Source organism: Eleginops maclovinus, chromosome 2 (assembly GCF_036324505.1).
Source record: "Eleginops maclovinus isolate JMC-PN-2008 ecotype Puerto Natales chromosome 2, JC_Emac_rtc_rv5, whole genome shotgun sequence".
NCBI lineage: Eukaryota > Metazoa > Chordata > Actinopteri > Perciformes > Eleginopidae > Eleginops > Eleginops maclovinus.
In genome coordinates, this window is record NC_086350.1 from 13152562 (window position 1) to 13177154 (window position 24593).

Below are 24593 nucleotides of genomic sequence, written 5' to 3' on the forward strand. Positions count from 1 at the left end.
TATAGACTATACATTTATCACCCAATGCTCCTAAGTCAGAAACATTTGAAAAAGCAATCCTATTTCTTTATTCAACAATTTTTTTGCATTGTCTTTGGTTCAGAATTATTTTTGCTTAAATTAATTTCCTGATAAATGATTTCACACACTTGCAGCATGACAGCATCTGTGCCCTGCACGTTGAAAAACAAGTCATATGCCTAACAGTGCGTCTCTGGTCTGTGAACCAGTGTCTGTTGGGGAAATCGACCACCCTGGGCACTGTTGTGCTGGAGTGAGTAATGAGGCAGGCTTTTCACGATGGCTGATAGAGGCTCCCATTAACAGCCATGCTTCAGGGTATTCTCTGTCTCTGTGTTGTGGAATGGAAATGAGATCTGATAGAACCATGTATAATTTGTTGTCATATCAAAGTGACACTTATTAGCTTTATTTCCTTATCATTGTTACATCTACAGTACCTCTGGGTAAATATTTCAGTAGATCAGACTGCTGCCAGCATGCTTTGTTATGTGCCTCTAAGTATAGCAGTAGTCAGTATAACTTTCATTGATTGTAGTTCTGTAACAACTGGTTATAGAGACGTGTGTCTTCTATTGACGTGCTTTCAAATTGGATACAATGAGCATGCTTTACCACACAAATAGCTGAAAGCTTATATCCAACGTCTCTGTTGGCTCTAGAGGAATAGTTTGTAGATTTGCTGTAATTTTCTTATTCCTCTGAGTCTCATCACACACACACACACACACACACACACACACACACACACACACACACACACACACACACACACACACACACACACACACACACACACACACACACACACACACACACACACACACACACACACACACACACACACACACACACACACACACACACACACACACACACACACACCTTTTCCATTAATCTCAAAGCTATCCTGAAGTAGATTATTTTGAATTTAACCAACAGCCCTCTTCATATCTGTGTGACTTTGAATCGGGATATTGCAGGACGGACTGCTATCAGAGCAGAATTATTTCCCCAACTCCAACAGAGGACTGAGCATTGAAGGGCTATATTTTACCATTGCATCTATAGATGTGCAGCATTATAACTCATGAGTGGCACCTCATTTCACACAGCCTAATGGCTTGACACTGAGATCACACCGGGGATCCAGGCTTGGTAGCTTCCCTTCATTTTTTGGTCTAAGTTTTATGAGATACAAGGATTAGGGTTGATGCAAAGTCACCGTGAGCTGCTGCCAGCACTGCAGTGTGTAGTAGGTTTTAAACTTTCCTCATTGTTGACATAATTATATTAATGATACACAGGGAGCCAATGTTATATCACGTTGATTTATGTTTTTCTTTTACTCCCCCCTCCAGGCTCAATTTTCTGTGCCAAATAAAAACCTGACAAGTCAAAGATAACTTCAGATGGAGGTCTTTATACTTCCCCCCAAAAAAATCTCCCCAGACTGTAGCATCTGTGTGATATTTAACTGATTTAGATAGAGAGCAGCAGACACTGAGGCACAGTCTACTCGTCTGTGAACTTATCTTACCCGCCTGCATGTGACAGACAGCGTGGCCCTCCAGCTTAGTTGTCATACAACGGCGACCAGTCAGAGCTCGTCAGGTTGCATGATTGTATAATTGTGTTGTGACACCTTGAACCCGCCGGTGGTATATAACCATGCTCATTTTCTGATAGCACACCGTGGGCCGTTAGAATCAGAGTTATGATGGGTGTAATTTGCGCCTCCAACGGCGGAGTGAAAGGAGCGGGTCATCAGCGGGATAAATACAAATTAAAATTGATGCAGGTCTCATTTCTGCTTGACCAGTTTGTGTTGGGAGGCTGCAGAGAGCTAGGAATGATGCACTTGCCATTTGTGCCATTTGGTCTTCCATTTCAATTCAGGGCCTGAAGGCAAAAATCTCAAAATAAAATGTACCTGCCTAAAGATGTGCAGCGGCACCAAAGGCATGATAATAAAGCTCTGAAAGCTAGAAATACGGCGGCTTTTATAGTTCATAAACTCAAGTTATGCCTCCATGAAGATGTTTCTCATATTGCGTCTCTAACCTCATGTCAAAGCAGTGCCAAAAAATAAATAACAGGAAAACAGAAAATAAAAAAACAGAAGCGCAGAGGTAGATTTTTGATATTTTTCCAATATCAGAAGGAAGATTGGACACTGGACACCTTAAATGAAAAGCTAGTGATTTGTGAAACAACGTCTGAGTGACAGATTCATTTTGATTTCTGTATTAGCTGTTTGTTGCTGTCTCTAGGTGCATGTGTGACTGGGTGTGTGTATGTGTCGTACGTCCAGCAGAGCCAAAGAGGCGTCCTCCTGAACTCCTGTCACAGCTTCTCTGACTGCGAGTTCAAGAGCTCTTCATTACAGCCTCGACGCATCTGAGGGAAAGAGAAACAATGCTTTGAGCTCAATGCACATAACCTTTCCATTCAATCAGCAGTTCAAACTGTCTCCCACTACAGCAGATCATTCTGTTTCCAGCTAGTCAAGAGTACCACTGTATCAAAAAACCTCCTATCAACTGTATAAAAATATATCTTTACTGTATTGACCGACAGACAGGAAACTAAATGATAATTGGTAGAATAAAATAGACATGTTTTTGTGACCATAAAGCAATATTTAAGATGATTGAAAATGGTAATTATTAAAAACCCAGCATGCCTATGCATTTCCCACTGTCTGTGAAATATGTATATGTATGAAAATAAGTGGTAAAGCTAGACTAACAGTGAAACGCCGCCGTCAAACAAAGGCTCGTCAGTAACGTTTTATACAAATCCACTGATATAATAATTATACTATCCCAGTCTTTAGTGGAGGTTGATTGTTCTTGCTGTGAGCTAACACACTTAATTGTAGTATGCAAATGAGAGCAATTACAAAGCTTTTAGGTGGAGAGATGACAGCTGAGGTTGGTTTCATTGGAGGCCTCACCCGTATGGTTGTCATGGAAACCACATAGAATAACGCAACTGTCGAACGGATGTAATCCCGTGATATGTCCAGAAATCACCTCCGCTCTACTTTTTGTGGCGAGAAATGATTGATAAGAAAAGGGGAGATTCTTTGACTACTACTTGATTCTTTTATTGTCCATGTGTGTGTTCTGCAAAGAAAAAGAGAGATCGTTTGGGAGAAGGAAATGTTGGAATCGATTCTAATTTCCAAACCAAATTCTTCATAACAATATCAGTTATATACCGTTATCAAACAAGTCATTTATTTGAAGGAAATAGTCTTCTTAAACTACAAATATTGCTTAAAACAGATTACATTTTCATATTTATTTTTGACACAGGATAAGATGTAGTGTTTTGATATGTTGTGAATCCAAAAGAATTAAGACTCTACTTTTCAAATTTAAATCATCATTGCAATTTTTTTGCAGAGTATAATTTTGTTAAAAACATGTCGTTCTACATCCTGTTTGATGAAGTCCCATGTTTAATTAAATGATATATTTTTCAGTATTTTTTATTTTATTTCAACTTCAGTCAAAAATTAGACATTCGTTGTTCCATCTATGTTTATCCCAAATGAGAGAAAATTACACAATCACTGCCGTTGGCACGCATCACAAAAAAGTTGCGGTCTAAATTTGGTCAAATTTTCTACAACAATCTATATTACAATTACTCTTGTGCAGGCTTTCATGAATTAAATATGAGTTGTGTCTGAGAATGAAATGTTATGGAGGTAAATGACAAGAGGCAGCCTGTAATTGAGGTGGTGGCAACATGGGCCTGCTGAACTAATCCCTGACTCGTCATGTGACGGGCTCTTCACCAATGGCAGGAGATCTTTCCACCACAAAGCCAGGGCAGCTGGGAAAATTGATTTCTCATCTGAGCAGTATTTGATAGCTTTTGAAATCAAAAATTGAAATTAACTAACCTACGCCCCATCATTACAAAAGAGCAAATTAAAGCGAGCAGCAGCGGTTCCTCCGGGCTGTGGAAGCCTCTGGAGGAGACACGTTTTACGATGCAAGCTCTCGGCCCGTGTCTCTCCCACTTTCAGCCCAGGATCGTTTTAAATGCAATAAATAAAATGTTTACTGTACCTACCACTGCATTAATACTATCTTAAATGAAATGTATTTCACATTTAACACTACTTACTTTCTGTGGGAAATTATATATGTTTTTTAGTTAATTTATTATAAGCATATAATCATTTTGAATTGTGCTTTGCTTTGTTCATGCCTTCGTGTCTAACATGTTTTTTCCTGCAAATATAATAATTTTCAATTATTAAGATTTATAATGCTAAATAACAGAAGATTTATTTAAAAAGTATAAAAACAAGATCCATAGCATATTAAAGTAAGAGTTAAATGACACAATATTTAGGTTAATTTCAATAGGCAGCTCCTCCTCTCTTAAGAATGAACTAAATAAAGTTATTTGACATAAAATATAGATTTGGAAAAAAAGTGTATAGTCTTTTTTTTCTTTTTAATTGTACTGAGAAGTTAATGTTTATCTTTAAATTTAAATTTCCCACTAAAAGTTTTATATCCACTATTTGCTAACATGCACTAACCATGAATGATGAATTTACAATTCATTATTAGAACAATGCAAGCGCAAATTTAACAAGCAATAAGGAGTAAATTCTCTTTGTCAGACTGAGTGAAAGTGGACAAGACGTGAAGCAAAACAAGGTAGCCGGTTGCGTTGACAAACGACATGCCGAAACAGATGTTCCTGCAGGTGGACATGAAGATCAATAGGCAGCGGAGAGCAGCAGATAGTTACCTGAGCTGCTGGAACTTGTAGCAGATGTTAAACAGACTGATGCCCTGGAAGGCTGATCAATGGACAGGAGGCAGATGGAGGAGAACACGGAGGAGTGCTGGGAGGCGCTGTTAGCAGAGACAAACATAAAATAATGGGAGTCACATTTGATATGTAGATGGGCGCCTGTCCACAACGTTAACCCATCAACACAAAAATAATAAGCTTTCACTTTGGGGAAACTTCAGCCAAAACTCCGCTCCCTTAATAGACTTCTGCGTCATACTAATTTACCTCGTCAAAGTCAGAATGCTGTAAAACTAATTTTTCCCGGATCATAATTCTAAACAGGTAGGTTAGGGCACCATGATGACCATTATTATCCGGCATGAGAATCGAGAGAGTCAGCAGTTTTTCTGGGCTAAAAACTTGCCTAATTAGCAGTGGCAAGAGGTAGTGTCAGGCTGTGATCTAACAGACTATCACCTTTACCTCCCATTAGTGAATTAAATACACACTGAAAATCCCAAAGCATCTCCTGGCTCTCACTCCAGGGTATAACTAGTGCATTATCAATCTTATTTTACAAGCACATGTAACTAAAAAAAGCTTATTTGCAACGTAGCAGTTTTACTGATATTTGGGAAATATAATAACCAAGAAATATAATAATCATAATATTTAAAACATTCATTTCACAGGTTGAGCACTTCACATTAATTATATTGAGTGTATGAAACAATATTCATCATGCAGTCAGAAATTATTACAGCATCCACACTCACACAGAAACTGAGTGTATACACACACAAGCTTGCACACACAGATCTTCTGACACCCAGCGTCCCAGTGGCCTTGCTGTCCGAGAAGCAACTTGAACTAGGCGATAACCTGATAGACTTTATCTTGTCTTCCCTGGGTCTCAGTGAAGCCTGGAGAAGACACTTCAACTGCACAGCATCCCCCCAGAGTCCTAACCTTCCCCTCATCTCTCCTTGCCGCCATCGCTGCCTGAGAGCTGTCAGCGGCCTGTTGCTTATTGATGTTTCTGCATGTTTTATGTCTTTCTGAGATATGACGGCCCTGACACAGTGCTGATTTCAATCAGCCTGCCACATACCGCAGAGAATGACAGCTGGGGAAAGTAAGAAGGACCAAAAAAAAAAGGAAAGAATTGGTGGGGATGTCATTGGCTCAGATCAGCTCTGGCCTTGTCTCTGACCGGGGATTCTCCTCCCTTCTAATGAAAATGTTTCATTCACATCTCACATCTCATGCCTCCCTCACTGATGAATTCAATAGAAGAAAAAAGAGAAACGAATAGTGAGGGAAAGAAATTCAGCTTTTGTCAGATTGGGGAGGCAAGAAGAGAGGATGACCCCTGAGCCAAAGGTTTTGACACTGCATCAATCCCTTTAGGGGTGAGGCCTGCTGGACCAGCTCTGGCTGAAGATTACTTCTGCACATCTGAGGGATGGCTGCTCTATCTATTTCACACATTCTATGCAGAGGAGAGCCTTGTATGCTTTGGATCCTGAGCTGCCCAGTAAATTAGGTCTGAGATCATTCCCTGGAATGAAGGGAACTATCCAGGGCAATTCAACTCCAAACCATTGACAGAGAGCTTACCGAATCCATGAAAAAAAAAGGGAGACACATCTAGTCCCTCTTTCTCTTTATGATACTAACTAGAATGTACCGGGGGTAATCCCAATAAGGCTCTTTACTTGCAAATTCAAGTATATGCACACATGTACCGATAAGACGCTCCCACGCAGCTTTCTCACATACGTATTATTGACAAGCATATCACATCCATTCAGCTCTCTGCGCCTTTGTCCCAATCTGAAGTAATATCTTTCACTTATTATGTGGTGCGATGCTTAATATGATGGGGGTATAATTGTACATTTTGACTAACATTTTAGGCTACTGGGAATGTTTGAATCCGTGTCAAAAAAACTCTCAGACACTTTTTGTGTTTTAAATGACTGTGTTACCCCCAAACAACGTATTCATATTTTTCTAATATAATAAATTATATATTGTACATTTTTCTTCAGTCTTAAATTATTCCTTACCTTCAGTCACCGCTGTTCTTGGTATATCGTTTAATATTTATTTTTACAGTGTTATCTCAGACTTTAACTTAATCTAACTGGACTTTAAAGTAGAAAATAAAATCTCCAAGATCTCGTAGTCTTTCCAACTTGTGTTTGTCTGAATCTGATAAAGTGAAATTTATTCACTTCTGTTTTCATTGAGAGATATCAAATTAATGGCTCTAGTCGGGGTACTTTACTTTGAGTGCATAGTCATATTTCACTTTCAGTTTTTTATAGAACACAATTACTGCTGCAATAATGAGATTCAAAACAAAGACTAAATTAGCTGTCATTAAATTATTTCAATTTCCTTACCCTAATAGAAGATTGTGACAGGTGTCATAGAAGCCGTAATGTTTGGCTTCGCAACATGTTATAATGGATAATTGATCCATCAAAAAACATCAAGCCAAGGCAATAACTGGCTAGAGACTAGCGTACTGAACATGCAGAAAATCGAATTTAACCCCGTGTTGACTAAGACACTCCCTTGCTCTGTCGATCAAGCATGTCTCTCCTTGACAGCTCTGTTCGCATGTTGTTAAATAATCTAAAGGGAAAAAAGAAACATGAAAGAAAAAGCAGTCTCAGAGGAACTGTCACAGAGAAAGGAGAATGCCATGGGGGGCGAGGAATGCCTTCAGTCGCACAGCTTTTCACATTTTAATTTCAGTCTGCGGGACTGACTCATGGTAGCGCCTGAGTGAGTGGGTCCTGGGAGTCAGGGCTCATGCTGACCCCAGAGCATAGACAAGCCCAGAGAGATGTCAGCTGAGCGCTCCTGAGGATCACCAGGCTGCCAAGCGCTTTGAAAGCTGCTGCCAATTCAGCCTAAGTTTCAGCTGAATGGTCGCCACAGAAAAGGGGAGCGACAGCAATAAAAACAGGTTGCAAAAGGAAGAGAATTTGCTTTCAAAATGTATTTGGCCTTCGACCTTGCATCCAACCCTATGGCCTCTGTCTTTGAAGCTGAGCATATTTTTTGAGAGACATTGAAAGAGGGGAGGGTTTTTGGGTGGACTTGGGGCCTGTCAGTATAAATATATTAATAATCTGACAGCTTCATCTGCTTTTGAGGGCTAGACTTGACAGCTTCACAATGGCCTGCGCTGTAGTCCTTCTCGTACACGTCTAGCTTTCCTGTCTGAACAACACAGAGAGTTTATTAAGACATCACACTCCTGTGAAGTATTGATTTTACACCAGTCTCTGTCACTTACTGTATTAGCCCAAGCAGGAGCTCCAAAATAAACTATGACAGCTGCATGTAACCTGCTGAATATGTTAGGGAGAACTGCTCAATTCAGGTGAATGCGCTTTTTTTATTTTGTTGTACATCTTTAATCTAATATGGCATGACCAAGTTCCATGATCAAACATAAATACACAACAGAACAAATATTTGATTGATTGATATTTTTTAGAAGAGAAAATTCAAATTTTTGACAGACAAATAAACGTAGAAATGCATTAGAGAGGAGATTGTTGCAATTAAGTTTCTGCAGCTCAGGAAAAGGAGCGAATGCTATCTTGAACAAAGGAGGGGGATGTGCATCTGCCTGTGGAAACGCGCCCCGCCTCTCAGACAGAGCGTCTGTCCATGGAGAGACAGAGGGAGAGAGGGGTCAGAGAGAGCACAGGTAATTGAGGTGTCCCCTCCCTCCCTTTTTTCCAGGGCTTCTCACCCCATCCTTTCACCCCCCCACCCTAGCCACACAGCGGGCACAATTACGCTCCCCATCACCCCACCAGCTGGCCCCCGTGATCCCACACTTCTTACTAAACGCGACTCCATCGGCCCTTTCCCTCTTAACCTCTCAGCACCCGCTCCGGGGGAATGGTAAAGCTGCACACAAAACTGGGGGAAAAGAACACCGACAGTCCTACTACTTTTAACACGTTGCAAAAAAAATTAAAACGCAGAGAAGTTGAGTTAAATGCTGGCTGTGCAATGAGAATTAAACCAGCTTTGTGGCAGGTGTACTGAGGCATCTCTAAGTGGGAACCTACGGACATACAGCAGCTCTGTAATATGATTTAACTGCATGAGTGACTCTGTTGAATTGAAATGCCAATAGATGACTGAGGATTAGTAAGAGAGTAAAATATTGTCAAACTAGGTAACAAGACACTGCTAATGTTGTGATGATTATTTTATATTTTAAATTAGAATAAATGTGACAGTTAGTTAGATTGAAAGATACATTTCACTCCAATAAATAGCCTGTCCAACATCCAGTATGCTAATAATTTAAATAAAGCTGTAATAGCTATCAACATGTTTGTTAATTGAGTGGCTTGAAATAGATTTCAACACCCGAGTGTCAGTCTGATCATATTTCTCGAACACGCTCCGAGTGTCTCTTGATAGACAGTGTTTTCACTCCATTCCTTCACATTAATGAGTGGGAAGGCTCTCCTGTGCGTTATTACCTGAAATAATACCATATGGTAAAATGTAAACAACATCTGCATATTCATGTCATAACTTCATCTGTTTAATTAGTTCCAGCAAAGCAGTTTACCCTCTGAGGCCCTCGCTGTCAGAGCAGTGATGGTGGAGCCGTGCCCTGCTGTCGGGCCTGACAGTCCTGCATTGTTCAGTTGACGCTGCTGCCCTGTCTGTTTAATGCCAGGTGCATCTTTACAGGCCACGGATCAGGTGAAGTGAGTTAGGAAGCTTCTTTCACACTGATGCCAAACCTGACATATTCCTCTTTAGCAGTGAGACCCACCAATTATTTAAGGATATTCTAGTATGTGTACACACAGCTTGGTTAAAAGCCAAACTTTCACCGTGTGTCACAATCTCTGACATGCCACTGTGAGCATCAATATGTGTGTTGAAATTAATCTGTTTTCCCTCCACACCATCACATCATCAGAGAAATATGCACAGTTCAATTCAATCAAGTGAGTAAAATAATAGCCGGCTAATGTTTAATTTTCTATTTAAATGCTGGCCAAGATTAAACTATATCAACAGACTCTTGCCATGAAATATAATTCATACAGACATACGCTTCATGAATAGGTTGTCTTTGAAAGTAACACTGCTTCACAATATTTTTCTGCGTTTCATTTGGCAGCCACTATTTCTGTATGTTATGAAAACAATGCAAGCAGTGCCAGAAAATTCACAATGTTTTTAATGCAATTTCTCTTTGGACACTTGTCCTACAAACAAAGAAGGAATAAATACAAAAAGGGCAATGTGGTATGAGAAGCTTGAGTGGGCATTCTCTAATTAAATTCTCCTTAATCAGACGCTCGTTTGTGCACAAGCATTAATACTTTTGACCCTATGTAGCCTGAACACTAACATGCCTGAGGAAAGAAAAGAAGAGGGAAATGAAAGAGAAAAACATGAAGGAATATCTTATTAGGGGAGTCAGGCATGTTTTGGCCCTCGTTTCTTGATGGCTGCTCCTGGTGTCGCGACCTACTGGCGTCTAGCTAATACGACAGTGTACGCCTTGCCATTGTTCTCAATCAATAACTAATTATCAAAGTACTGGCTCCGACTTGTATTGTCCTCTTTGCTTGGAGCCCCTTGTTGTGGACTGAAAGACAGAAAGGGGGAAGAAAGGGGAAAGGAGGGTGGCTTTTGGCTGCACAGTGATGCTGCCGCCACAACATCCTCACTAGCCTTTCAAGATACACTCTGCTGTCAGTTTGAATTACCGTCCCCTACTAATTGATATGAATTAGAACAGAAGAATTATTGTTGCTGCTGAATGTCATAACGATATCCTCAAAGTAATCATGGGAGACAAAAAGAGAACAGCACAAAACACACAAGCAGACCAAAAAAGAAAAGACAAATTAAGCAGACTCCTGCTAGGGACTTTGCAAACGAGGCTTTAGACAATGGGGTAGAAAAAATTTGACTGCTAACAATCTGTATGTTTCATTATTTCAATCTTGTTTGCAAAATGTACCACAATTTTAACTCAACAGAAATTCCTCTTCCAGGAAAAAGAAAAAGGCATAAACTTGTGTTTTATCTGTGAGCCATATCTTCTTCCTTCAACAGGTTCAAACGAAGCACTCTGACACAATGTCCTTTTATCACCTTGTCATTGTTCGTTGATTTTACAAATGAGCTGACTGAAATAGAGGAAGCCAGTAATTTGTACTTGGCAACACAGGGTGGATTGTGTGCTGGTGCCTGCCTGTCTCTGTGCTTGCTAATGGAGTGGCGAGTCCTGTCATCCCACGTGGCAGCACAGTTCACTTCTCCGCAGTCCTGTCGGTGCCACTGGCACCAGGACTGGGGGCCGGAGCCCGCAAGAGCCCAGGGGGTGGCTGGTGCCCCAATGGCAAGCAGGGGTCAGACTAGTAAAAGTGCAGCCCTCAGGACAGCGAGTCTAATCCCACAGCAAGAGCATGGCAGCTGGAGCGGCCCATCCGCTCAGCCTGTGTAATGATATCACTTGCACTGGATCTGATGTCTGACCTCATTACCAGAGTTTAATTGCGTTGCTAACAGACTTTCAGTTCTTCTTTTCTCCGGACTCTCTCTGTTTTTGACAGCTCTCCAAAAGAATGTCTCTGTTGCTCACAAACTGTTTGTTGTTGCAGACTAAATTAATATATCCCTTTACATATTGTTCTGTTTACCAAGTGGTCAAAAATAAAAAATGGAGTCTTGGCTAAACTGATTTGATTGAGCGTAATAATGCAACATGTAATATTATTAACTTAGATATACATGTAAGAGCTCTATTTAAGTTTAAAAAGTTTTAAATGATGAAGGAAATTCAACATTAAAAAAAACTTCAGAAACACAGCTGCAACTTAATATCAGAAACATCTACTAATACATTTAAATTAAACAACAATTTGAACACTGCTTTTCAAAAAAATATGACAGGTGCTTTATTGATAGCGATCAATTTGAGTATTAACAAGCAGTTCATTAAACACCTTTTAAATATACCTGGAGATTATCCCATTTTGCCTATTACAGAACGTGTGAAAAAGCTTCACTACATATGTAAATGACAATGGTGCCGTTCACACTTTTAATTAGGTAAATATTTTTTTCTCCATTGCACAGTTATAAGTAAGGAATAAAAGTGACAATTTTTCCTTTAGGTTTGTGTACTGAGGTTTCCAGTTTATATGTAAAAGCTATATGACCTGGGTACCTACAGACACTAGGGCATTACGTCTCAGGGGAAATATTTATTTTCTATTTGTGCAGACTGTTTTGATGCTTTGGATCCAGAAAAGCTGCCCCCCGCCCCAACTTGTTATGAGCCGTGCGACCTGAGAGCCAGCTGTAACCTGCACTCCAACATGAAGAAAATAACTCTCTTTCATGCCATGATACCACATGAAATATGAATAATAAAAACAGTCAGTCGTGGTGTAAAAAGGAAGCATGACAGGGGGTGGGGGTCTAGCTATCACCAGCTTTCTCCCTCCCACACAAATCAGGAGGCAGTGTCATCTTAGTTTCACTTCACTGTGCCCAAGCAATGGCCCTCTGTAACCCGCACACCCTTAGGAAGCTACCACTGGGTCGTGAGGAGCGGGCCCCCACAGTTAATGGGGTTGCTCTTCGAAAACATCACAACACAAGTAAACAGGGTACTCTATTGTGTATGAGGTACAGTGAAACTTTGAGTAAAAGTATAAAGGTGGGTAAAGGTTACAGGAAGAAGGTATCGGAGTGCGTGTGTGTGTGTGTGTGTGTGTGTGTGTGTGTGTGTGTGTGTGTGTGTGTGTGTGTGTGTGTGTGTGTGTGTGTGTGTGTGTGTGTGTGTGTGTAAACATCAGTCTGTGTACATGTGCTGCGAGAAAGATGCTCTGCTGTATTAAGAATGCCTCATTACCACCCTTCCCGTTTTCTTGGGCTCAAATAGTGTAGCAATGTGCCCTTGAAAACAGACCCCAATTAATTCTTTGCATTGTGCATGTGGATAGATTTTCCAATATTCTCATCATGAAAGAGCAATTATAATTCCATGATTCATATGCACACTCCATTTGAAGCAGCTATCCTCGCCCATTGTCAGTTGTCAGAGTAGAGGATAAACCATGAAAAGGCCTAATCCTGCTATGGGCAGAAGGCTTTAATGAGCAGCCTGTCTCAGGCAGAGCCATGTGATACCCTGGCTGGGGCCAGGACAGTCTAACGTGGAGGTCAGCCCCTAATGGAGGGTTCCATGGCTTCCCCTCTGGAGAAGGGCGGAGCCCACTTACGCTGACCTGTTAAGTCAAGTTGCTCTCCTCTGACCCTCCAAAAGATGCCTGGATGTGGGAGATTGTCAAAAAAGCTGGAGCACAAACAGCCGTGCTGCCTTCAGGCAATGAGGCTCAGTAAAAATGAAAGCGGAAGAAAAAAGAAAACGCCAGCTAAGAACAAGAGACTGGAGCCTGTGAAAGATGTAAATTCAAAGCAAAAGCAGCAGAACTTTAACCTATGGGCTATTATGCAGCAAGTGAAACAGAGCTGCCGCTTGGAATTAGGGGACAATAGGGAGTTCAGGCCAGGGGCATTTAACCAATGGACATCTAGTGTATCAGATCCCAATCTTAATGACATCAGTGACCGAAGCTTTGCAGAAACTCTGATCTCTGGTGGCATGAAGAAAGGGTGGCAGCCAGAGGGGATTAGTACAATATATGGAAAAAAAGATAAATATGAAAAAAGAAAGGATAATGAAAAGAGGTTATGAGAAACCATGAAGAATATTATTGCTGGACTGCACTGAGATGCAGAGGAAGAAGAAGCTGGGCAAATAGTCATGGGATTGCAAAGTCAATAATACGTGCAATCTTCACAGAGAGAAAGCTATAATCAACAAAAATCCATATTGAGGGTGAATGCCAGAGTTTTTCAAAATGTCAGTGGAGTGTGTTTGCAGAAGGGCAGGAATGACAGATGAAGAGTAGGGAGGTGAGTGGCAGGGACACGAGGACAGGCGGACTCTGCGCTGATGAGGTCCTGGACACAGAGACCAGGCAAAGTTCAGTGCCGGGCCAGGAGAGCACTCTGCCTCAGCCTGCTCCCTACAGAAAAGCCAAGAGGAGTCAGCAGTGCTACTGCTATCTAATGGGAACCGACCACTTAAAATTCATAGGTTAACAAGACAGTAGGCAGCCTGGATTGCAAAATGTTAGCAAGAGTAATTTTTGAAGACACTTTAAAATTGACAGTTTTTGCATGATACAATGACTTTCTCTTACCTGGTACAGTCTTATAAAATACAACATTTTGTACTGCAAGACAAAAAAGAGAAACTTCAAAAAGGATGATTGTAAAGGCAGTGCCATTTTTTTTTAATATAAGCACTTAAGTTGAGTCCTTTCAGGGATATAGATATTTCCCATTTCCAACTCTGACAAAAATGCAGTGAAATGGAGGGGCCATTTTTTTCTGCCTGCTTTCTGTCTGGTAAATCCTTTTCAAACGCAATTTCTATTCTTCTTTTGAGGTCTTTTAAGTCATTATAAATGTTTTCTCTCTCTCCCTTTCTGTCTATCTGTCTCTCTCCCTCTCCCTCTTCCTAGCTTTAGTCTTCTTGAATAAAATAAGTGCAGATTTGCTGGAAATCAGTGGCTTTTGTGTGTGGCTGCAGGAGCATGGTGAAATGTTTGGACACTAATACCCATTCATTTCGGTAGCGCCATAAATAAAAGCTGCCAGCTATGCGGCTGCCGTGAAGTGGTATTCTTTGGTGCCCAGCAGGATGTCCTGTTCACATTAGCGCAGCAGGGAAAACTGTCCGGAACAGCCAGACAACTAAATCAAGACATTGTCAACTTCTGACAAAATTGCTATTGGGATGAAAACTGGTTTTAAGAGGGATGGTGCATGTCTGGTTTTGTGTGTGTGTGTGTGTGTGTGTGTGTGTGTGTGTGTGTGTGTGTGTGTGTGTGTGTGTGTGTGTGTGTGTGTGTGTGTGTGTGTGTGTGTAAGACACATAGAGAAACAGAGAGGGAGAGCAAGAGAATGACAGAACAAGAGAGGCATCGGGGAGTTTATCTTTCCAAAAAGCAGTATATTCTGAAAAATAATTCCTAACAGAATAACACCATGGGGCTGACATGAATGAGGAAGTGTTGCTAAAATGGGTACCGCACTGTTTGAATCAAGACATAAAAACTAAGCCTCCACAAACACTCATCTCCTGTTGTGTTTCTGCCATCAATTCATTCCACAATGCGGCTAAGGATCAATTTTCCAATATATAGCAGTGTACAAGTTTTATAATTGTGATACCATGTACTGTAGTGTGTGTTTGGAGTTTGGTATTTAGCTGGGATCCAGGCACTCAATTCTGACTGTTTTTAGGATGACAGGGCTTTGGCCTGCAGTCATTTTGGGCCACCTAATTAACAACCGAACATAAGTCTCCTGTCGGTAAATATAAACTTAACTAATCCCCGGCAAAAAAAAAAGGAGATCAGAGGTAAATCTTGGAGCATCTGTGCTAAACTCACACTAGTTCAGGGCAAACGGCACACATGTGACGAGTTGTCATAAAGCATACTCTCCTTTAAACAGATCCCATCCCTGGGCTAGTTTGCAGGTGGTCGATTGCCTGGTCTTCACAGAGGTTAGCTCTTAGGGGGTGCTAAAAGCTGAAGGTATGAAAGGGAGTCCTATCATCAGAGGAGGCCTTAGTGCCAACAAGACCCAGATAATGACAACTCTGACCTCAGTTAACTACATAACACAGCAAGAGCTCTTGGATGTACTGCCCAGAACAATGTACGGGGAGTAGGGAAAAGCTGCGCCAGGGCCACAGCTGGGACATACCATGCCAGTGGGCTTGCCATTTTGATTAGGGGTAAGTAACCCTTTTAACTTAGTTGGATTAAAAAGCAAAGAGACAGCGTGGAGTTTCTATTCATATCTTTTTGCCTTATAAAGCCTACTTGACAATACTGGTTCTACACTTCCCTACAATGGGGACATGAACCATTACGGTGCATGTCAGAGGCCTCATGTGTATTGCAGATTTTACACGAAGGAAAAGATTGAAATGAGGTTTGGCAGTGCCACCGTGAGGTAACGGCTTGATTCCGTGTATCTCGAGGCATCCTGGAGCCGGTCCAGATGGCCTCTCTTTTGGAGTTCTGTGAACTGGAGATGAGAGGAGTGCTCCCTTTTTCTGCAGGCTCTAAGTTGGAGTCTTTGCTGTAGGGTTCAGTGGACCTTGAGAAAACACCAGTGAATCCGTCACCATCATCCCTCCTGGGACAAAGCTGGCTGGCCACTTCTGAAGCTCCAGTGACCCAAGGCTTGAACCCTGCTGCTCTCCATTCCCTGCCCTACGCAGCCACTGGGAATCTATGACCTCAAGTTCATCAGGAATCACACACTTGCATGGCAGCTTCAAAAGCAATGACTGGCTCTGTCATGTTTTTAAACTGTGTTGTGCCCTCAACTGGCACCGTGCAAATTAACAAAATATTGGTAAGTGCATTATCTCTGCTTAAGGATACTATATTTTCAAGTAAGTACAGGCATAGCATTTTTGTTTATGTTTTTTTAAACATTTGAGTATCCAAATCAAAAACATATCATGAAAATATGATGATAACAGGTATGATTTAATAATAGCTTTCTTACTGCATCCAAGCCCAGATGGCTCTTAATTGGTTGGCAAAGGGAGCAAGAGGTCTTTTTTTGAGGCGTGAGTGTGTGATTGTTGCTGCTGAATTGCTGCTGTGAAAGGCTGCCTGCGTGATGTGGAGATGGAACAGTGTGAGAACAGGTCACACAATGGAGCCACCAGCCTTGAACGCGGGGGGATGTTGGGGGTTCATGGTGTGTGTCTGTTCGGGGGGAAACTAAAGACAGCTTAAGATGAAGAAGTGGAGACATGTAAGGTTGGGTGGACATACAGAAAATATACATAATATAATATAAATATATATATATATATATATATATATATATATGAGTAAGAAAGTAACGTTTATGACGTTTATGCAGGGACAATAATCTCTTGTAGTATAATGCTGCACATGTACAGTACTCATCACATTACTTAATCTAAGACAAAACGCATTAAATACTACAAACCCGCTTTTACTTCACATTAACTTCAACTGACTCCCAGTCCTGGGGGACAACATTTAATATATTATATTAGTAACAATTATACTAGAGTAACTTGGGCAACCATCCAACATATAAACAATTAAAATCAAACTTTTCACAGTAATTACTACTATTAGGAGGGTAATGTGGTATAGAACGTTTTCAGTAAACAGTTAGTATTACAGTGAAAGTGCTGTTAGTGTAAAATAGTCTAATTACAGTGGAACATGCAGACAATCGTTTTAGAAAGTTCCACCCAGAAAGGTTTGGCAGTGTGCCAGGTGTTCACTCTTACAGTAACAACACCAATGGTCATCAGGTTAGCTTACAGTATACACCTACAGGATAAACCAGCCAGCACGATATGAATGCCAGTGAGAAACCAGTGCGAAGCCAGTGCTTGATAAGTCTTTCATGTGGTGTTTAAAGCGCATTTTGGATGACCAAAGAATTCTAACAACACCTGAAAAGGAGTTCTGAATTAGAGCAAAACTTCTTTGGGAATACTATACAAAGAACACACCAAAATCTTGACTCCAAAACTGTACAAAGTAAATAATTGTTATATCGTACATTATATAAATGTTGTCTCAACCCCACCTTTAAAAATGTTAGAGAAGCAGCAATGTATATTTACTAACTTTTTTAGAAACACTGCTATTACTTAACGTACATTTTTAAGTAAACTCTCCATCCCTGAATCCTTCCATATAGTAAACTCTAAATATTTCACTTTATTTAAACACACTGCTGCCTCCTCTGCTCTATTATTACACCTGTGCCTTGTGGGTAAAATACATTTAACGACGCAGCAGTGGCTTATTAAAATACTGCAGGTCTACAGGCTCTGAGATGGGAGATATAACTAGGAAAGATGAAGACCTAACACTTGTGCAACACCATCTAACAGGATGTCTTCGTGAGCAAGGGGCAAAATTAAGCTGTGTCAAAATGGCAGGCCATGGGAGAGGTTGCGGTAGACATCAAATCACCAGCAGTCCAATGCAGGATCCCATTATCAGTGACACTATATGGCTGCCCCCGGCCAAAAGTCCCCTGCACTGCAGAACTTAAGGTGTTGCTTGATTCATTAGTGCCTGTGTCTGAGCCGAGGTGATGGCTTCTCATTGTCCTGAGAGGGGTGAAAACTGGAATGTCTTTTCTTCCTGTCAACACTATGTCACTTTAATTTCTTTTTCTGACGCCCAGTCTTGACACCTGGAAAGGTTTGACCGAGCATGGTAGCAAGGGATCATAGGAGAGTCCTATTTAAAGGGAGTGGTTGACACTGTTGACATTTTATTCTCCTTCTTCCCTGCAGCCTCACCTTTTCTTGTAAGAATAGAAAAATGCATCCCATTAAAAAGGTGGATAAGTTTGTCTTTGTTTGAGAGACCAGATAATGATCAGTCATAACTCAGATGTTCTCAAAAAATTTGGCCAGACACTGACACTATCATCTCTCTGTTTGAAACTGATCACAGATGGCCAGGGGAGGGATTCTAGATATTAAAATATCTTGCAGTAATTTAAATTAAAGATGCAATCTCACTCAGTATTATTAACAAGATTCAGAAGCAGACCTATTCAGGCAATTTCTTTCCTTCAAACATACTGAACCTACAGCCAAACTAAATTGTTATAACATATGATTGTAATGCACATTAGTCTAGTTTTTGTGTTTAAGTATTTACAGTATGAAGTCACCCATAATACACTGTTAGAATATAATAGCTGTCAATGGATGCACAGTGCTAATAATGTAATGTGCCCCTCCCTAAGGGAGCTGATCTCCTCATCTGGGTCATGGTGAGTATTAAAAGGGTTAAGGGTGCACAGTAAATTTATTGTGGGTCTTGCAGCACCAATGGGGCAGAGCACTAATGGATGACCTTGGGGTTTGGCTGTTCCAGACTTGAGGAGATCATGTCTCACCACCTCCCTACCACCAGGATGACCCCGGCCCTCTCTGCCCCTGGCCTCAACCTTTAACTCACTGATCTTTGACCAAATTATTAAGCAGACACCTGCTTTCCGGTGTATGGTCAGAGCGGGGGGAGGACTCACTCTGGGTACTCTAATTTGATGTAGATGTGTGGTGCGACAGTATCCATCTCACTGAGGATAAACCCATCTGTTAGACTTCCCAGCAGTGAGACTTTCTCTGACGCCTGCACGCAGTGTAATCATTTCACTCTTTACACTGCTGTCACATAATTTATTTTAGCTTTGATTTTCTTTTTTAAATCTAACACTATTATTTTTAAAATCATACAAATACTATTGATTTATGGCCATATTATCACCTCACAATTTTGTAAGTAATTTAATAAAAGGACAGGTCCCTGAGTGAGAAGACAAGTAATAGGAGGAGATACACTTGGTCCCCACAGCACTTTGCTAGGATAAAGTAAGTAACATATAGAAATGACCAAGGAGAACTTGAATCTTGAAACTTATGTTTTATTCACGTGTTTCACCCTGAAAGCTCATTATTATCAAAGTGAGACAGCGTATTTAAAATAAATAAAATATTTGAAATTAAAAAAGGAAAAAATAATGTTTTTTTTCTGTCTTTGGCCAACAAATGGACACACTAATCTAAAAGTGGAGGTTGGATAGAAAATGTTGCCATTAAATCAACTGTCGAATATAGTCCTCCGTCAAGGACACAAAGGTAAGGGACCAGCCCAATAGACTGGTAGGGACCTGTGGGACTTGTATGTGTCAAACTTGTGGAAAAAAGGGGAAAGGAAGAAAAAAATTGATGCCATTAAGGTATAGCATGGAAATGACACTGACCTAGCTCTGCCATCTTGCATTGTCCCACCATCTGCACAAATGTGAACTTTGCCTTTAAATCGTGGCTTCTCAATTAACATGTCCAGCTGGGTGGAGAATTTTGTCAGCTCCTAATATCATTACTGCCACACCAGACTGTGATATAAATATCAAAAAAGTGCCCACAGCTCTTTGCTGGCTATGTGAGGGATTCTGCTCCTTGGTTTATAATGAAGTGAACCCACATAGCAGGGTTACTAAAGGAAACGTGGTCTTATTAGGGGTCCTGCAGTCCGTAAGACAGAAAGGATAAATGTCTATGGCCACCTTTCTTTGTGAGTCCTTATTCTCTTCTGCTCACGTGGATCTTAAAAACAAGACAGCACCTACATAGCAAAAAAAACCAACACATTCTCAAATGCTCGACGACGACGGCGGAGGCTCAAGCCTCTTTGAGATATTGTAGTGGTCTCAGACAAAGAGGGTTTAGAAAGCATCAAGTCTTCTTCCAAAACGCAAGCTGTGTGGTCTTTGTGATAGCCCCATTACAGCATGAAGGACTCTTACTTTAGGCTGTATGTCTGTGCGTGTGTCTGTCTGTGTTTGCTTGTATGGATAACTGTACTTTCCAGGAAAAGAGATCTTAAGAGGAAGTCTTTGAATGTAGGACATTGGCGCTGTAGCGGTTAATCTCCCCCCACGGCTTTACAGACGGCTGTGGATTTAGGAGTTGGCATCATAACTGACCAGTGCTGTTTGATTAGATAACAGGGGATCTACTGCAGGCATCAATGGTCCACCGTGCTGAAATGAAACAGTTTGCTCTCCGTCCATTCTGCTTAGAACACGATGGGGGTGATTTTTCAACGGTCTGATGGCACAAGCTGCCAAGCAGCGTCCACCACAGCAATACCACGATTACGGCAATACTACAGACAGTACTAGCTCGTACCAGATGTTGGGAATTAGTCTTCCCTCCGGCTGTCATGGGTTGTGCCCTGCAGCTCTCCTTGAGACTCACTGTGCAGGATTGCAGGTGTTGATGATTTGCCAAAAGGCCATGGAAACATACTTAGGTTTAAAATAAGTGTTAACTATACTGTCACAAGTACTTAACACTGCATTCTGCAATGAACATGTCTTTGCCTTCTAAGGCAGCCACAACATGGCTAAAGATACAGACTGGCTCATTACCCTTGGTTATCACACTGACCAGAGGAATACCCTTTTGTCTACATTAACTATAAGTCAAGCTCCACATGGAAGAGGACTCTGAGGGGACAGACTGAGGAGCAGGAGGCTCCACATTTGCTAAAAACCTAGACATTTAGTGTATAAATCTGCAACAAATGGGACCCATTATTTTGTACATCACAGTTGCAAATAAACCTCAACGATTTAAAATGTCCTATGTATACTATTTGTTCATTGGTCCAGTCTGATCGTCAGTTGCTGCACACAATTGCATTCTGTTATTCTGACATGGAGTAGGAATTAACATTTCTCCCCCTGTATGCATTACATTATACTTTTTATAGTATAGCATTTAAAGCAAACATTTTAACACTAAAATAATCATATCAAGTAAAATATTTTCACAATGTTACCAATGTATTATACAAGTTCTCTGAGGGCGGGTTGGCAGCAGCAGGACTGGCTGGTTAAGCTCGACCCTCACTATACTTTGGTGGAGGGCCTTTGTCCCCTAAAACGAAATATACTCTGAGTGCATGGGGGTGGATGTCACTTCAGATACTGATGCATTTCGGGTCTGCATGGGGGGAAATAATGTGCAACAATGATATCTTTGATCATTGCTAGAACTCCCCAACACAGGAACTGTGTCGAGTGTGGTTATCATCAACCCATTTCTATTCCCCCAGCACAAATCATTTCATGGCTCCTTCATCCCATGTGCCAGGACTGGGTTTCAAAAGCAATTTCAGCTGAAAAATAAGGTGCTTTTCTTCAATTTTCAAGCCATTTGTATCAGGGTTAGTGTTGTTTACCTAGCGAGTACACTGGTATTTACATACCTCTTTAAAGGAAAAAATGGCCGGTATGATTTATGGACTGCAGCAAGAGCGCAATTTTCTATGTCGTACACCTAATCTGAGAGGGTATGGAGAAAGGTCACATTGACCATACAAATACCATGGCCCTTCCACAGAGAGTGGGTGGATATTCATTCTCTTTAAAAAAAAAAAATGTCAGTTAGGTCTGATTTATGATATGGAGAGCACACCGGGCTCGACAACACCTTTGGTTTCAGACTTGGATCTGGGCCGATGTAGTAGAGAGAATAAGATAGGAGAAGAATTTGTCCTAAACTACTGTCTTTGATAACACCTTGCATAAACAATTCATCTAGGTAACAATTGTGTTGTTATTGTTATGTTGTATTGGTTTCATGCTTTGTTTTTTATTACAATGAAAAGGGACAAAAACAAAAGCAGCAAAGTAATTACAAGGAGCAAAAAGAGTGAGAAAGAGAGAGAGAAATCGGTCAGGTGTTAGGATCAATGCCATGTTTCAGAGTTCTAACCTTTAGCCTCCCCCTTGACTCCAGTGTGATATGATACCATGAGACTGATAGAGATGGAAAATACATTTTCACGGACTTAGCGGACACGATACTGGTATGTGGCCTTCTTTCTTTCCCTTTATTTCCCAAACGCATCTTTCCTCTTCAGAGTGTGGCAGGAATTTGATCTGCACGACAGGAAAGAATAAACCATTTTTAATCCCTCTTATAATTTATTAAAATATCATTGCTTACAATGACAGCATCTTGCCTGGGGTGATGTTTATTGCCCACACAAAGTTAATTGTCAATGAGAATCCTTTAATTTATTATCCATTAAAACCTGACATTGTCAGCGCCTGTTCATTAATATTAATATCGACTCCGTCTTCCATGCTATAGCTGCATGGCAAGGACACTTGTTTCTGCAGGAGAGAATAAAGAGAAGACTCCCAAAAAGGTCAGCCAATTCACACAATTGCTAAAACACTAAGCAAAATAATAAAGGGTATCACAATCAAGATATCATCCAGGGACAAACCAATCAGCTGAAATGACAGCACCCCAAAATAATGGTGAGGCTGACTAAATGTATGCTTTCTATCAGGGGATACATTTTAAGGGTTTCACTTACTTGATGAGAAAAGCGACATCAAAGATAACTGCTGTGTGTGTTTTTTTTCACTAGGTTTAACTATATCTAAAAAGGTTGCAAATGTAGGCATCATATGATTTGGAAACAACAGTGTCTGCCTTGGAAGCTACATTTCTGCTCTCCATGTGTTTGTTGAATCTTCATTTTGCTCTTGAACACATTTGACTGGGAACAAGTGGATCTATATGATATTAAAAGGAATAGTATAGAGTGTCAGTTTTAAGTTTCTGTTTCATGTTCAGCATTATACGCTCATTATTTACAGCGTGCTCAATCTTTCCACGGACGGACCAATTTATGGGGAAGCAGGGGATCAAGTTCAGTCCTAATGACAACCCCTCACTGACCTCTCCAGAGAAAACAAATGGAGCCCCAAGGTGATGTTTCAATATCACTAACTACTTGGGTGTCCCAGGGAAAGGAACAGATGTAGCCCTGAGGATGAGGAAGGGGTGAGGTGCAGGTCAAGGTCACCATACGCCAAGGTTAGGGTCAGATAAGCACGGCTGGCTCGGGGTCTTCACATGCCCACAGGCCATAAAAAGGAGGCGTGGACAGAGACTCAAGAGCTATGGATCAAGTGTTATTCCACTGAGGGCCTGAGGGGCGGTTGAGGGCAGGGGCACTAAGGTTCAGCACTGTCATATGCCTGGGTTATACTCTTGCTTTAAAACTCAACACCGGCTTGGGCTGTCGCTGGGAGAACACTTGCTAAATTACTAATGTGTTTACCAGTGAAGTGACAAATCCACCATGAGTAATGCAAATGTGTGGTATGAAACAATGTGATAACTATTCATTGTATTATAATTTGCTGCTATTTCCGGCTAATGATTTCATGCTATTAAGGGGAAAATATTTTACATGTAATATGAGTAAGGTAAAAGTTCTTTAAAAACACTTGTATCATAATTAAGACTGCTAGTAGTATTTAAAAAAAAACACTACAAAAGTTCGACATCAGTTCTGTTCAACTTACAATGCAAATGCATGTGTGTTTATACTATGTTACAGCAGCCATAAATGATCTCTAATTGGAAAAATCTAAATGAATTCATTCAGGTTATTTGTTAGGACTATGAAATGTCAGACTATGCCATTAGTTGCAGTGGGAGATCCCATGGTATTTGGAAAGAATAAATTGGCAGCAGCACATTTATTTTTGACTTAATTAATAAGATAACCTAAGTGATTTATTTGATTCCCCAGACTGTATGGCACAATAATAACCTACAGTACGAGGTAAATTTGCTAAAAGTGTTCAACTAGAGAAGGACAACAGGAACAGAGTGAGACTGCAATTACTGTCACATTCATGGGGAGGTGGATGCTAATAGGGAGATTTTCTGCTCCAGATCAAATCAAATGTAAATGTATCCTGGTGGGTTGTGCTTCCTTTAATTAGAAGGTGCAAGTAGTTTGATAAACTCTTAAAGATTGTGTTCCTCTGGTTGTCAGCTCATTACATGAATGCTCATCTCTGCAGTACTATGCAGTATAAATTTGATTTCCCATACATTATACTGCACAGTATTAACAATGATATGCAGTGTGTAATTTCAATAAGAGGCATATCCACTCAATGTCTCCATTTTCCAATTGATTCAAAATAACAATTCAGAAGTAATGAGGAGTTTTGATCCTCTAATCATATATTATTCATCATTCAGGTGAAAA

The 24593-nt window shown here is 40.7% G+C and overlaps 1 long non-coding RNA gene across 1 annotated transcript in view; it reads right to left on the reverse strand.

Moving 5' to 3' along the window:
- Positions 1–998: 998 nt before the first annotated feature.
- The window catches only part of LOC134884135 (uncharacterized), a 64433-nt gene continuing 40838 nt past the window's right edge, over positions 999–24593 (reverse strand). Inside the window, exons 4-5 of the long non-coding RNA XR_010168378.1 lie at positions 4807–4913; positions 999–2421 (exon numbers count right to left, since the gene is read on the reverse strand). This is a non-coding gene — a long non-coding RNA (uncharacterized LOC134884135). The remainder of the gene's footprint in view (positions 2422–4806; positions 4914–24593) is intronic.